The sequence below is a fragment of the Gossypium arboreum genome, chromosome 4 (assembly GCF_025698485.1).
Source record: "Gossypium arboreum isolate Shixiya-1 chromosome 4, ASM2569848v2, whole genome shotgun sequence".
In the NCBI taxonomy this organism is placed as follows: domain Eukaryota; kingdom Viridiplantae; phylum Streptophyta; class Magnoliopsida; order Malvales; family Malvaceae; genus Gossypium; species Gossypium arboreum.
Window position 1 is genome coordinate 108426345 of NC_069073.1, and position 14745 is coordinate 108441089.

The window sequence follows — 14745 nt, forward strand, 5'->3', positions numbered from 1 at the left end:
TCCGAATTCTTTGGAACACACAGACGACTTTTGAACCTCAAACAATCGTCATCATCGATTTGAAACTCAATCCTTGTTCGGAACACACTCGGCCCGTTTTGCGACCAACTCGTCATCGACTTTACGAGCTTCTCGAATTTGATGTATCCATAGTGGTTTGGCTTTCAATTCAGCTACTAACACACTATCGGATCGAAGCAGACAAGTGCACGTTCATCGCTCAGAAGCGAATAATGATTTTCGACTCAAGGCATCCGCAACCACATTCGCCTTTCCCGGGTGATAGTCAATGACCAGCTCGTAATCCTTTAACACTCGAGCCAACGTCTTTGTTGCAGATTTAAGTCTCTTTGGATCATCAAATATTTGAGACTTTTGTGATCCGAGTATACATGGCACCTTTCACCAAATAAGTAATGTCGCCAAATCTTTAAAGGCGAATACGATGGCGGCCAATTCGAGATCATGAGTTGGATAATTTTTCTCATGTGGCTTTAATTGTCTCGACGATAGGCCACAACTCGACCTTCTTGCATTAATACGCAACCTAACCCAAGTAGAGAGGCGTCGCTATAGATGACAAACTCTTTGCCGGACTCGGGTTGCACTAGAATTGGGGCTTCGGTCAAATAAGTTTTCATTGATCGAAACTTTTTGGCATTTCTCATCCATTCAACTTAACATCCTTTTGGAGTAAGCCGTCATCGTGGCTATCGTTGAGAAGCCTTTTACAAATCGTCGGTAATAACCTAGCAAGCCCCAAAAGTCTCGAACCTCAATTAATATTTCTGAGGCTTCCAATTAAGTATGGCTGAAATTTTATTCGGTCGACTCGAATACCCGATGCAGATACCACATGACCCAAGAAGCTAACCTCTCTTAACCGAACTCACACTTTGAACTTAGCATATAATTGCTTATCCCGTAAAATTTGCAAAGACTAACCGCAGTGTTCAAGATGTTCGGTCTCATTTCTTGAATAGACCAAGATGTCATCAATGAACACGACTACGAATCGATCCAAATATGGTCTAAAGATCCGATTCATTAAATCCATAAATACCGCGAGGGCATTAGTGAGCCCAAACGGCATCACTAGGAACTCATAGTGACCATATCTCGCTCAAGGCGGTCTTGGGTGCGTCCAATCTCGGATTCGCAATTGATAATAGCCCGATCTCAAATCTATTTTCGAGAACACCGAGGCTCCCTTTAGTTGATCGAACAAGTCATCGATACGTGGCAACGGATATTTGTTCTTTATTGTCGCTTTATTAAGTCGACGATAATCGATGCATGTACCGCATGGTTCCATCCTTCTTTTCACGAACAACACCTGGCGCACCCAAGGCGAAAAACTCGGCGAGCAAAACCTCTATCCACCAATTCTTGCAATCGAGCTTCCAACTCCTTTAATTCCGTTGGTGCCATACGATACGGAGCTATCGAAATTGAGTGGTACCGGTACCAATTCGATGCCAAATTCTATTTCCGAACAGTGGTAAACCGGCAATTCTTGTGGAAAACATCCGGTATTCACAAACCACGCGCAGATTCGGGTTTCTTTTCGATTCCTTGTCATCGAGCACGACGCAAGGTACGCCGCACTCTTTTCTTACATATTTTCGGGCCAACATTGCGATATTACGGTGGCAACCCCTTTAAGTCCGTAGACTTAACCCGAATTATCTCGTTATTCGCACCTCAAATCGATAGTCTTGCTTTTGCAATTTACGACCGCATCGTGCATGGTCAACCCATCCAAACCAAGAATAACGTCAATTCATCGAACGGCAAAAGCATCAAGTCCGCGGGAAACAAGAACCTCGAACACTAGGGGACTTTTCTTGCACACTTTGTTGACAAGCACGTAATGACCCAAGGGGTTTGACACCGAATTACAAACTCGAGAGACTCAATAGGCAAAGTCTTCTTGGATGCTAAGGTTTCACATATATAAGATTGAGTAGAACCGGGGTCAATCAAAGCAATCACATTAGTATTGAAAAGAGTGAAAGCACCGTAATGACATCCGGAGAGGCAGCATCCTCGCGTGCGGCGTATGGCATAAGTCCTCGCAGAGCACGAGCCTCGAGATCGATGGTAGCATCTCTAGATCCTCTCGACCGCCACGACATTGCCCATATTTCTAGGTGGCCTACCTCGGCGATGGTAGCACCCGAGTTTCCACTCGACTCACATTCTGCTCAAGCATCCTCGGGCAATCCTTCCTAAAGTGGTCGGCCGATCCACACTTATAGCGAGAGCGATCACGAAACCAACAGCTCCCGAATGCCATTTGCCACAATGTTGACACTCCGCCTCTCTCGGCGATCATTTCCACCATCTGGCGATCAAGTGACTCGTGTGGTCACAGGGGTCGATCGCGTCCTCGTCTAGAAAAGCCCAAAGCGCCTCTAGACCGGTTCACATCATCTCGAAATCTCTTGATTGCTGTTGAAGAGACTTTCCGAGGACCTCTTCGAAATTCTCCGGTTCCCACATCAGCTTTTTGTTTCTCCTTTCTAAGCTCTTCGACTTTACAAGCTCGCTCAACAAGTACTACGATCTCGTATTTCGAGAATGCCAACGAACATCCTTATATCATCAATCAGCCCATCCTCGTTGCGTTTACATAATAGCTTCGGATGAAATGCATTCTCGCGTGTATCGGCTAAGCCTCACAAATTTTCGTTCATAGTCGGTAACCGACATAGAACCTTGCTTAAGATCAAGAAATTCCTTCGCTTTTGGTCGATGAATCTCGATCGATATACTTTTTTTTTTTGAACTTGGTTTGAAAGAATTCCCAAGTCACTTGCTCTCTAGGTACCACAGAAGTCGAGTACTCCACCAATAGTAGGTGGAATCACGTAGCAAGGAGATGGTACACTTTAAGCACTCATCGGTGTACAAGATAGCTTATCGAGCACCGGATAGTGTTGTCCAACCAAAATTCAGCTCATTCGGCATCATCATCATCCGTAGCTTTAAATTCAGTGGCCCCATGTTTTGAATCCTATCGATTGGGGCTTACTTGACCTTATTTGGTCGATTCATCGGAGGTATTGTAGGTGCGAGGTTGCATTTGTCGGGAATGGAGGTTGTGGGACAGCCGTGTTAGTTCGAATGTATTGATTAAACCATTCGTTCATCACACTATAAAAGGCTTGCCTAGCCTCATCATTCGGATTGCTGGCCATAGGTTGAGAGTCCGCCGCGCTGTCCCTTGTCTTGGGAGCAGCGCCACACTCTCCACATCATCAGCTATTGCTCGGTTGGGATCGGGATCCATTGCTATAAACAAACTCAAAGTCAAATTGTCAGAAATCACCACACTATCGATTCATCATGAAATGGCATGTATAGCTAGACCCCAAACACCTCACGGTAGTCCTAGAATCGACTAAACCGTGGCTCTGATACCAATAAAATTGTAACACCCCGAACCCGAGACCATCGCTGGTGTCGGACACGAGGGGTTAGCAAGCCAAGTTCACTTGTTTTGCCCATCCATTGGGCATTTCCAGTCAGGCTGGAAAAACTGCGTCACTGTCGCCTTAAAAATCATATCTCGAGTTTCAAAACTCGGAAACTGGTTTCGTAAATTTTCCCTGAATTTAGACTCATATATCCATCCATGGATTTATTTCTAGAATTTTTGGTTGGGCCAATTGGTACAGTTTATTAGTTAAAGTCACCCATGTTACAGGGATCGACTGCTCTGACCTTCGTGCGGTATAACTTGAATATCTCTCTGTACAGGGCTTTAATGCTGGTTCCGTTTGTTTCTAATGAAACTAGACTCAAAATGGAATCTGTACATATAAGGTATGTCTCCTAATTCTTTCTGGATAATTTATAGTAAATTTTTAAAGTTGCGACAGGGAACCCAGAAACCGTTCTGGCCCTGTCTCACAATAGCTTTAATATCTCTTAACATGTAACTCCTATGACCATTTCGTTTCTTCCATATGAAAATAGACTCATCAATGTTCATTTACATAGCTGATTCACTATTTAATACCATTCCTACAAATTTTGGTGATTTTTCACATTCACGTTACTGCAGCTGGCAGCATCTGTTTTAAGGTAGGTCTTACCTATTTTGTAGTCTCCATGAACCAACTAGTCTTGCCTTACATAGGTCCACATATGATCATTTTAACCATGCCAATGGCTGATCATGTGACCAACATTCCCATTTCCAATTCATAGTCACATCATGACACCATATATATATATACAAACCGCAAATAGTTTAAGTTGATACTTCACTATTACGAGCCATTTTCGCATGGCCGTACACATATACATCATAACATATTTAAACCAACAAGGGGTAGTCTTATACATGCCATTTCAAGTTAAACCAAGAATTTATACCAAAATGGGGGCTTGATAGTGTGGATGACTTCGACTTCAACGATCCCGAATCCGATTGCTATCGAGCGAAATCTAGAAACCGAGAGCCAAAGCGGCGGAGTAAGCATTTTTATGCTTAGTAAGTCTCAAGGAATATAATCAACTCTAATTACAGCAATACATTCACATAGTTAAATGCATCATTTCATTAATGCACATTCACATAATCATACTTACTTCACCATCCCAACTCTTATGTTCATACACAAATAAAGGCTTCATTAAGGCCGATAACTCGTTCCATCATAGGAGCGGATATTCACACGCCTTACTCCTAGCGCGCAAAGCACACACCGCACTTACCTTGTCATTGGGAAATTTCACAAGTGCATTAGCTGAAATTTTCCAGCAAGCTTATAATTTTCAAATCACATACCTTCGAGTTTAACCGGATGTCGCTACTCGATCAATCGCCTTGGGACATAGCCCGGTTATGGTAACCCGCACCAAGGCCTCACGGACTTAACCCGGATATCACGATTTGCACAAATGCCTTCGGTCTTAGCCCGGATAGAATGACTCGCACGAATGCCTTCGGTCTTAGCCCGGATGTAGCCACTAGCACAATTGCCTTCGGTCTTAACCGGTTATAATTTCCAGCATAATTGTCTTCGGGCTTAGCCGGATATCATTCAATTTCTCATGCACACATACATCAATAATCATTGGACATACATATTTATTTTCGTTACTAAGGCTCAAACACAATTATAATCACTAACATAATCGCCTTGGGACTTAGCCCGGTATCATTCGAATACTCATACACACATAAATCAATAATCAATACATCCATATTTCATTCCACATAATTCAAGTAAGGTCACTTCTTGAGGACTTACCTCGGATGTTGTCGAACGGCTTTTACGGCTATTCGATTACTTTTTCCTTCCCCTTGTCCAATTGTGGCCCTCTTAGCTCTTGAGCTAATTCAAACAAATTCAATTTATCAAAACCTCATTGTGCTAGCTTATGGCGAATATGACAAGGAATTTAAATGGTCATATGGCCACCCTTTAGCTTGAATACACAATGGTCATGCACATTTTATACTACATCAAGCAATTCAATACAATTTATTCGAGCATCAAGGAAAAGCTAAGGCCTTCAATAGGCTACCCAAGGCCGAATATACTTGTCCATGTTGAGGCCAATTATGCACTTAATACCACACAAAAACAGCATGCATTTTACTAGTTAATGCTTTGCATATTGTAGCTCAAAACTTACAATATAGCATCAAGCACTCATATGTGTGCTAGGCGAATGTGCTTACAATTTCACAATTATTCTTCAACATCTTCTTCTTTAAACAAACTTATTCATCACTTCCTTCATAACCAAAACATCATGTGCAAACATATATATACATATATGAGCATGGCAATTTCAAGGTGTCCATAGCCATCCAAAACACAAATTTTAACTAACATGCAAGAAGCATGAACCATGCTCATGAATGCATCATGGCGAATATGACAATCATGCTCCTTTTCAACTTCAATCATGATAAAACAAAAGAAAGCTCAAAATCTTACTCAAGAGTAGACAATCCATCATTGCATGCATCATCATCAAGCTTCACACTTAGCATGCAATGGCTTTATCACCATAACAACTTTGGCCAAATACCATTTCCATGGCTTAACAAAGATTTGAGCCATGGCTAACATGCACATCAAGTTAGCAACCAAAACATGCATGAAACTCCTAACACAACCTCATACATACCTTAATCTTGATGCAAACTTAGCCAAATCTCCTTCTAGATCTCTTCCAAACCAAGCATGAAGCAAAAATCCTCCTTCTTCCTTAGTTTTGGCTCAAAGAAAGGATGAACAAAATTTTTTCTTTCCTTCTCTACAACTCACGGCAATGGGGGATTACCACACTCACACACATTTTTTTCATTTTTTATCACCCATACACCTTTGTTTATTATTTCACCCTAATGCACCAACAAAACATGTTTCATGACATGTTTAGCCCATCCTCCTTGTCATGGCCGGCCACCACCTATAAAAGGGGAATTTGACATGCAAGTCCATTATTTTGCATGCATGCTTTAATTAGTCATCACACATTTCCCTATCATACTTTCAAAGTTCATTACTAAGTCCTTTCTTGTGGAATTCACCCTTATAACACTAAATCAATCATCATAAAATGTCATACATGAGCACATACATATTATAGGCATCAAAATAAATTTTTAATTATTTTTATGCCTCGGTTTTGTGGTCCCGAGACCACCTTCCGACTAGGGTCAATTTTGGGCTGTCACAAAGTACATCAAAGTTTCAAACATTCCAAGTTGAGCATTTTATCATGAAAACATAGGTGTCCCCCCTCATCTAAGTAATCACCTTTGGTCAAAATATCACAGAGTTTAACATCCTCACTAAAGATTCACTCAAATCACTCGAGGTGTTTAAGGATATCAAATAAAGCACTCATTAGTCAATATGAAAAGCTATTACCATAGGCTTGCATGAAAATCAAATCTCCACCACTAGATATTGAGATTAGAGGTGATCATGGGCCGGGCCGAGCCGGGTTCGGTAGGGCAAAGATAAAATTTTAGGCCCATCTACTAGGCCGGCCTGCGCCTACCAAATATGGGCCTAAAATTTTGTCCAAGCCCTACCAAATAAAATTACTAAGCTTGAGCCGGCCTGCCTATACCCATATTAATTTTTTTCTTATTTTATTAAATAAAAAATTTAAAATATAATAAATCAAATATATTTAGAAACATAAAATAAATATTAAAAAAATAAAAATAATACTAAAACAATTCTTAAAACAATACACAAATTAACAATATAATAAAAATAGTTATATTAAAATTTAAAATAATTTTAAAAATAAAAATATATATTAATATATAATTGGGCCAAATGGACCTGCCCGCCAAAAACTCTTACTGAGGCAGACCCGTTTTCTAAACGGGCCTCGTTTTGCCCAAGCCCATTTTTCGGCCTATATTTTACCCAAACCTCCCATTTTGAGGCGGGCCTTGGGGTAGTCAGCCGCCCGACCATGATCACTCTAATTGAGATGATACATCAATCAAAAGGTCTTTAGAGGGTTGTAATGTGGCTTTGATTAGGGGGTGTGGTCAGAAACTGAAAGAAAAGGTTAGAATCGAGATTGATTCGAAAAAATCACCTAACAAGAAAAATAACTAATTATCAGTTGAATACAAGTGAGCTTCTTCTCGGAATATGGAATTAACACTCAAGCTCAAAAATGACAAATTACTACTAATATGTATATAAGTATTTTTTTTAAGAACTTGAATCAAATAACATAGAACTTAATTGTTGCAACGAAGAATAAAACATAGCTAAGCAATTAGTTCAAATCAAATCTCGACAAAAATAGGGATCAAATTAGGGGATTTCAACGATAATGGGTTATGGGTTAATATTGAGGGTAAATCAATTGATGGCTTGTTAGGCTCAAAGGGGTTCATTAAGGGTTAATTATGAAGGTAGGCTTTTGTGGAGTGAGTGGGTTAAACCTAAGTGCCTTTATCATCTCGACATATCAAATCAAATGGTGTGGTCTTGACATGCATAATCAAGCAAGTTCTAGAATAACAAATCAATATTGGCGCACTCATAATAAAAGTAAGCATGAAAGAAATAAAATATGCTCTAAAGGCTCAAGATCTCACACAAATTATGGCTTTTTGATGTTTAAACTTGTGAATTTCAACTTAAGATAATACCTAAACTTAGGGAAGCAACCTAAAAGTTTTTAATTCTTCAAAAATCAACTTATCATGCTTGATTCCCTAATGTCTCAAATTTTAAACAATCAATGCATAAATGCTTATGTTTTAATTCAAGACATATCAATAAAAATCATAAATTAATTAAAATTCATTCTAATAGTGATATGAGTGATTCACGTGAGAATAAGAAAAAATTCAGGGATTTCTAATGATGATATAAAAGACCCCCTACACTTAAGATGTACATTGCCCTCAATGTACAAAGATGGATATATTGAAAAATATAGATATATAATCATAAGATAGGGAGAGTGGTGAAACTTCCTGAACAATGAATGAACTCCTTGAATTGGAGTTCTGGAGAATAATCGGCCAAGGGCAATGATAAGATTGGAGGAGGATACTCTGGTGGTGGTAGAGGTTATGTTCCACAACCACAGTGTTCGTCGAAAAGGTTATCGTGGTGGTCGGGCAGGACATGGCAGTTGTGGAGAACTTTTTCCAGTGGAGTATCAAGTCCCTAAGTGATGGTGAGCTTTGGAGCTCTTTATAACTATGATAGAATCAGGAACTTTTTAGGAAATATAAAGAGACATAATTACTCGTAAAGAAATAGCCGAATAAAAATTATAAAATCGCAAGATAAAGTAGTATTAAAAGGAAATAAAAAGTAATTTCAAAATATAAAGATAAAAATAAAATAAATAACAGGTGTCTATAAAGAGATTGGGGCACTGCAGGCGTCTGCATTTTTGTGTTTTGAAATTGGGCGCATTGGTGTACACGACCATGGTGCACGGCTGTGTCAATCTTCGTTCGCTTCTCCCATGCCCATGTGTACAGGCTCACGCCCATGTTATTTTGACAGGCTCGACCACGGTCGGTGGGCACGGTCATGTCACACGTCTGTGTTAATTTGGCAGGGTTGCCCACAGCCATGTCGCATGGCCATAGCAACTTATCGCATTCCGTGTTGGGGAAAAATTTTTCCCAGTTTTCACACGGCCGTATCGTACAGCCGTGTCTCCTCCTGTGGTGTGAGCACGGCCTAAGGCACGCCCGTGTGCCTGGCCGTGTGAATGGGAAAACCCTATGTTCCAAGACTCAGTTAGTAAGTTAGACGTGAAAAACTAGAATTTAAAGAAACCCTGTTAGTACTCGGGTTGCCTCCCAAGAAGCATTTATTTATAGTCTAAGCTCGACTTACCTCTCTGGTGTATGATCATGGTGGCTCGAGGAGTTTATACTCCTCATCCTTGCTATCAACTTTATCAATATAAGGTTTAAGACGAGTATTGTTTACCTTAAAAGTACCGAATTTGGGATGAATTACCTCGACTGTACTATATGGGAAAATACTGAGTACCGTGAGAAGAATTTCTTCATTAGGTTTAGAAGTGGCAATGCGAGGATCTGCTGCATCTAGTAGTACTTTGTCTCCAACCTTAAGTTGATTTTGTGAGGTATTGAGCTCGTCCTGGATCAGTTTCGGTTTATCGGGTGTTCTCAGTTTTTGTGTCTGTCATTCATCTAGCTTCATGATTTGTAGCCTTCGTTCTTCATAGATATGTCCTTTGATGTTGCTTGAACATGGCTCATATATGTTCTTTGAACCTATTTCTTGTAAGGTAGGTTGCACCACATGGTCAATTTTAATAGTATGACTTATACAACCACCTTCAATTTTCGATGTGTTATTCGAATTACGAGCTTGAAGGGTGATTGTTTTGTCTCCTACATGAAGTGTGAGTTCACCTGTGCCAACATCAATAATTGTTTTAGCGGTTGCTAAAAAGGACCTCCCTAAAATTAAAGGAACGTTACTATCCTCCTCTATGTCTAGAACAACGAAATCAACCAATTTTAACGAGTACATCTTCAATAATCCCCCTAGGAAATCTGAATGTTTTATCAGCTAATTGAATACTCATCCTAGTTTGTTTGGGTTTCCCAAGACCTAGTTGCTTAAACATTTTGTAAGGCATAACATTGATATTAGCCCCTAAATCAGCCAAAGTATTATTAACATCTTGGCTACCAATTAAACAGGGAATTGTAAAACTGCCTGGATCTTTTAATTTATTGGCCAGCTTATGTTGTAGTATGGTTGAGCAAACCACATTTAGCTCCACATGTTACACCTCATCCAACTTCCGTTTGTTTGTTAAAAGCTCCTTTAAGAATTTGACTGTGTTTGGCATCTGCGAAAGAGCTTCAATAAACGGTAAGTTAATATGTAACTTCTTCAATAATTTAAGGAGTTTACCGAATTGTTCTTCTGTACTGTCTTTCCTTGTAGCGTTTGGGTATGGCACACGAGGTTTGTATTCTGTACTTACCGGTTTCTGGTCATTGTGGTCCACCTCACCTTTACCTTTACTTAGCACAGTTTCTTGCCTTGGTTCTGGTTCTAGTGTAACTAATCCTTCCTCATCTTGAACGGTAATTGCATTCATTTTCTCCCTTGGGTTAGGTTCAGTGTTACTCAGCAAGCTACCTTGTGGTCGTTCAGATATCAATTTAGCGAGCTGACCTATCTGAGTTTCGAGCCCTTAGATCGACGCTTGTTGATTTTTAAGTGCTGCCTCAGTATTCTGAAAACGGGTTTCTAACACCAAGATGAATTTTTTTAGCATCTCTTCAAGGTCTGATTTTTTCTCTTATTGGTAGTGTGGTTGTTGGAAGCCTGGAGGTGGTGGTGGTCTCTGATTTCCTTGGCCTCCCCATGAAAAATTTGGGTGGTTCCTCCAACCTGCATTGTAAGTGTTACTATAAGGATTATTTTGAGATCAAGGATTATTACCCATGTAATTTAACTGCTTGTTCTCCATGTTGTGGCCATAGGGTGGGTATTCTGAATTGCTTGATCCACCTCCACTTGCTTCGCATTGCATTACTGGGTGAACCTGTGAAGAATCGAGAAAACCGTCAATTTTTCTGTTCAAAAGTTCTACTTGATTAGAGAGCATGGTGACTGAATCAACGTTAAATACGCCAGCTGTTTTCGTTGGTTTTATCCTCATGACTTTCCACTGATAATTATTCAGTGACATCTCTTCTATAAATTCATATGCATCCTCAGGTGTCTTATTATTGATAGTTCCACCAGCGGCTGTGTCAATCATTTTTCGAGTCGAAGGATTCAGGCCATTATGAAACGTTTGAACCTGTAGCCAGAGTGGTAACCCATGGTGAGGGCACCTTCTCAGAAGCTCCTTGTATCTCTCTCATGCATCGTAGAGTGTTTCTAAATCCATCTGCACAAAAGAAGAGATATCATTATGTAATTTGGTTGTTTTAGCTGGCAAAAAATATTTTAATAAAAACTTTTCAGTCATTTGTTCCCAAGTAGTGATTGACCCTCGTGGTAACAAGTTCAACCATTGTTTAGCCTTATTCCTCAATGAAAAGGGAAACAACCGAAGGCGAATGGCATCATTAGAAACACCATTGATTTTAAAAGTGTTGCAAAACTCTAAGAAATTTTCCAAGTGAGCGTTGGGATCCTCGTCCTGCAAACCATCAAACTCAACAAACTGTTGGATCATTTGAATAGTGTTAGGTTTCAGTTCAAAATTATTTGCAGCAACAGCAGGCCTAACTATGCTCAGTTCAGTTCCTGTTAAAAAATGTTTAGCATAATCATACATAGTACGTGGAGCAGGATTCTGATTAGCAGCAATTACAGGAGGTAGTGGATTTTCTTGGTTTTCAGCCATCTCCTAGGTTGTGGTTGAAGTATCGTCCTCTTGCTCTTCTTCTGTGTATCGTAAGCTTCGCCTTATTTCTCTTCAATTTTTGGGAATTGTACGATTGATCTCACTATCAAACAGTAATGGTCTCGATGGGTTTCTTCAAGTCATACACTATAAAAACCTACCCAGAACGAATAAAAGAAAAATTAGAAAGGAAAATAGAAATTTAAATAAATAAGGTAAAATGGCTAAAGTAATAAAAATTGAGTGTTCCTAATATCTTAGTTCCCCGGCAATGGTGCCAAAAACTTGATACGTGATGTTCGCGACAGGTTTTAAGTATTTATAATTAATCGTTCTTGGAACTAACTATTATCACGATGAAGGCAAGTGTACCTATCGAACAGTAGTATAGCTTTACCAAGACCGGATTGTCGAACCCAAAGGAACCAAGAGTACTAGTAATTACTTTCTTTTTATTATCTAACCTAAAAATTAAGGGATTTGTTTATCTAGACTAATTAACTAAACTAAGGGTGCACAAAGAGAAAATTGGGAAAAACCTTTTGGGAAAACTCGATTGACTAAGACAATACCCAAGGAAAAATCCACCTAGACTTCACTTGTTATTTGACTCTGAATCAGACGATTTATTCATTTGACTTGATCTGTAAAAATCCCTAAGTTATATTATTATCTCTCTTGAGACTAATAATGTCTAACCCTAGGTTGATTAATTGAAATCTCTTTCTAATTAACGTCCTAGTGTTGCATTAACTCGATCTATGGATCCCCTTATTAGGTTTCACCGTAATCCGGAAAAATCTTATCACCCTATCTCTAGGCGTGCAATCGACTCCGCTTAATTATGACAAATTTACTCTTAGACAGTGTCTATTCCTACTCTGAATAAGAGCATTAACTTGAATCAATATCTTGAAATATTAAAATAAGAATTAAGAATACATAATTAAGAACAAGTCAAATATTTATCATACAATTCAGATAATAATAACAAGATCCTTTCTTAGGTTTCATTCCCCTTAGGTGTTTAGGGAGTTTAATTCATAATTATAAAAGAAAACATCTCAGAAGAATAATGAATACAAAACATAAAGAAAACCCAAAACCCCTGAATGGAAATTGATGGGAGATCTTCAGTCTTGATGATGAATCCGGCTTCTGAGATGGATCAATCAACTTCTCTTGAGTAATTCCTTGCCTCCTACTCCGTGTGTCCCTTCTAAGTGCCTCCTCAGGTGTTTAAATAGGCTTTAGAATGCCTAAGAGCCCTCAAAAGTGGCCTTTTTCGAATAGGACTATACTTGGGATCAGCAGGACACGCCTGCAGGCGATTCACGCCACCCGTGGTCAAGGCTGTTAAATATGCACGAGCGTGTAGTCTACCCGTGTAAATGGTGCTTCGATCCTGCCAAATGGACACAGCCGTTTGCCACGCCCGTGTGAGGAAGTACAGGCCGTATTGATTTCCCACGTGGGTCCATTTTCTCCATTTTCGGCCTATTTTTCGTTCTTTTTACTCTTCTATGCTCACCTAAGTATAAAGCATGAAATTAAAGAATTAGGAGCATCAAATTCACCAAATCTAAGGAGAATTCATCCATAAATGTGCTAAGCAAGGAATAAAAATATGTATAAATTACGGTTTATCAATACAGAGTAAACTATCTTAGCTTAGTAAAACTATCTTAGCTTAGTAAGCCATAAGCAAATAAACAACTAAAAAATATATTCAACTCGTTTTAAGCTAAACCAAATTATATTGTCATCACCAATGCTTAACCTTAAACCTACAAATGAGATACAATAATACATTTCCATGTACGATTTTTTTTCTTTTTTTACCTTGGTCAAATACTCAAACTAATTTACCAAATGTCATTCAAATTTCAGGTCAAAATATCACCATATAATCATGCATATTTATACCATTTAAATAACTTCAAGAATTATAATATGACATTTTACACACATATTTCTTATTTGGCCGAATACTTATATAGCCGCTTTAACTTATTAATCAACTTACAAAGCTGAATAGACATATTAAAACTTAGTACATATTCACTCAAGTACATAAACTCAAGTATCGAAATAATATTTCATATACATATATTAATTATAAAACCAAATATACCTCATCATATATACACATATATAAGGGTTATTCATGACATACAAATTACTCATTCAATAAACCAAATACACATATCACATACACATATTTTTTTTATTTGCATCTTACAAGATTTGTAACAAATAACCAAGGTGTTTTCTTAACTTACCTCAAGTAAGTAACAAGTTAGTTCATACCTGGCATATAGCTCGTTTTGTAAATTTGAACTTAATTTACCTTTGCCCGATAAACCATTCAGAATTGGGTAGGACACTCGGATAATCACATAAATCATACAATGCCAAAGGCCCAGACGTGGTCTTACATGTAGTCACATATCGATGCCACTGTCCCAGACAGGGTCTTACTCGTACACATATATCGGAATCACATATCAATGTCATGGTGTAATAGCCCAAAATTGGGTCTAGTTGGAACAGAAGTTTTGAGACCACAAAATTTGAGATAGAAATAATTATTTTATGATTATTTTTAGGTTTATGATATGATTGCATGATTGTGTGAAAATTTCGTGAAGAAATTCTATGCATAAAATGCTCAATTTGAAGTTAGGGACTAAATTGAATAAGTTGCAAAACTTGCATTCTAGAAGTTTCTAGTATGAAATTGCTTTGAAATATTAATTAGGAGGTCTTAAATAGAACTTTGAACAATTTCTAAGTGATGGACAAAAATTGGACATGGATGGAATTTTTGAAAGTTTAGTAAGGAAGGGCATTTTGGTC

At 38.6% G+C, this 14745-nt stretch overlaps 1 non-coding gene across 1 annotated transcript; it reads left to right on the forward strand.

The window, feature by feature from the left end:
- Nucleotides 1-11350: 11350 nt before the first annotated feature.
- LOC128292339 (small nucleolar RNA R71) lies at nt 11351-11456 on the forward strand. Its single transcript, XR_008282323.1, has one exon. It is a non-coding gene; the product is annotated as a small nucleolar RNA R71 (small nucleolar RNA).
- Nucleotides 11457-14745: the final 3289 nt, after the last annotated feature.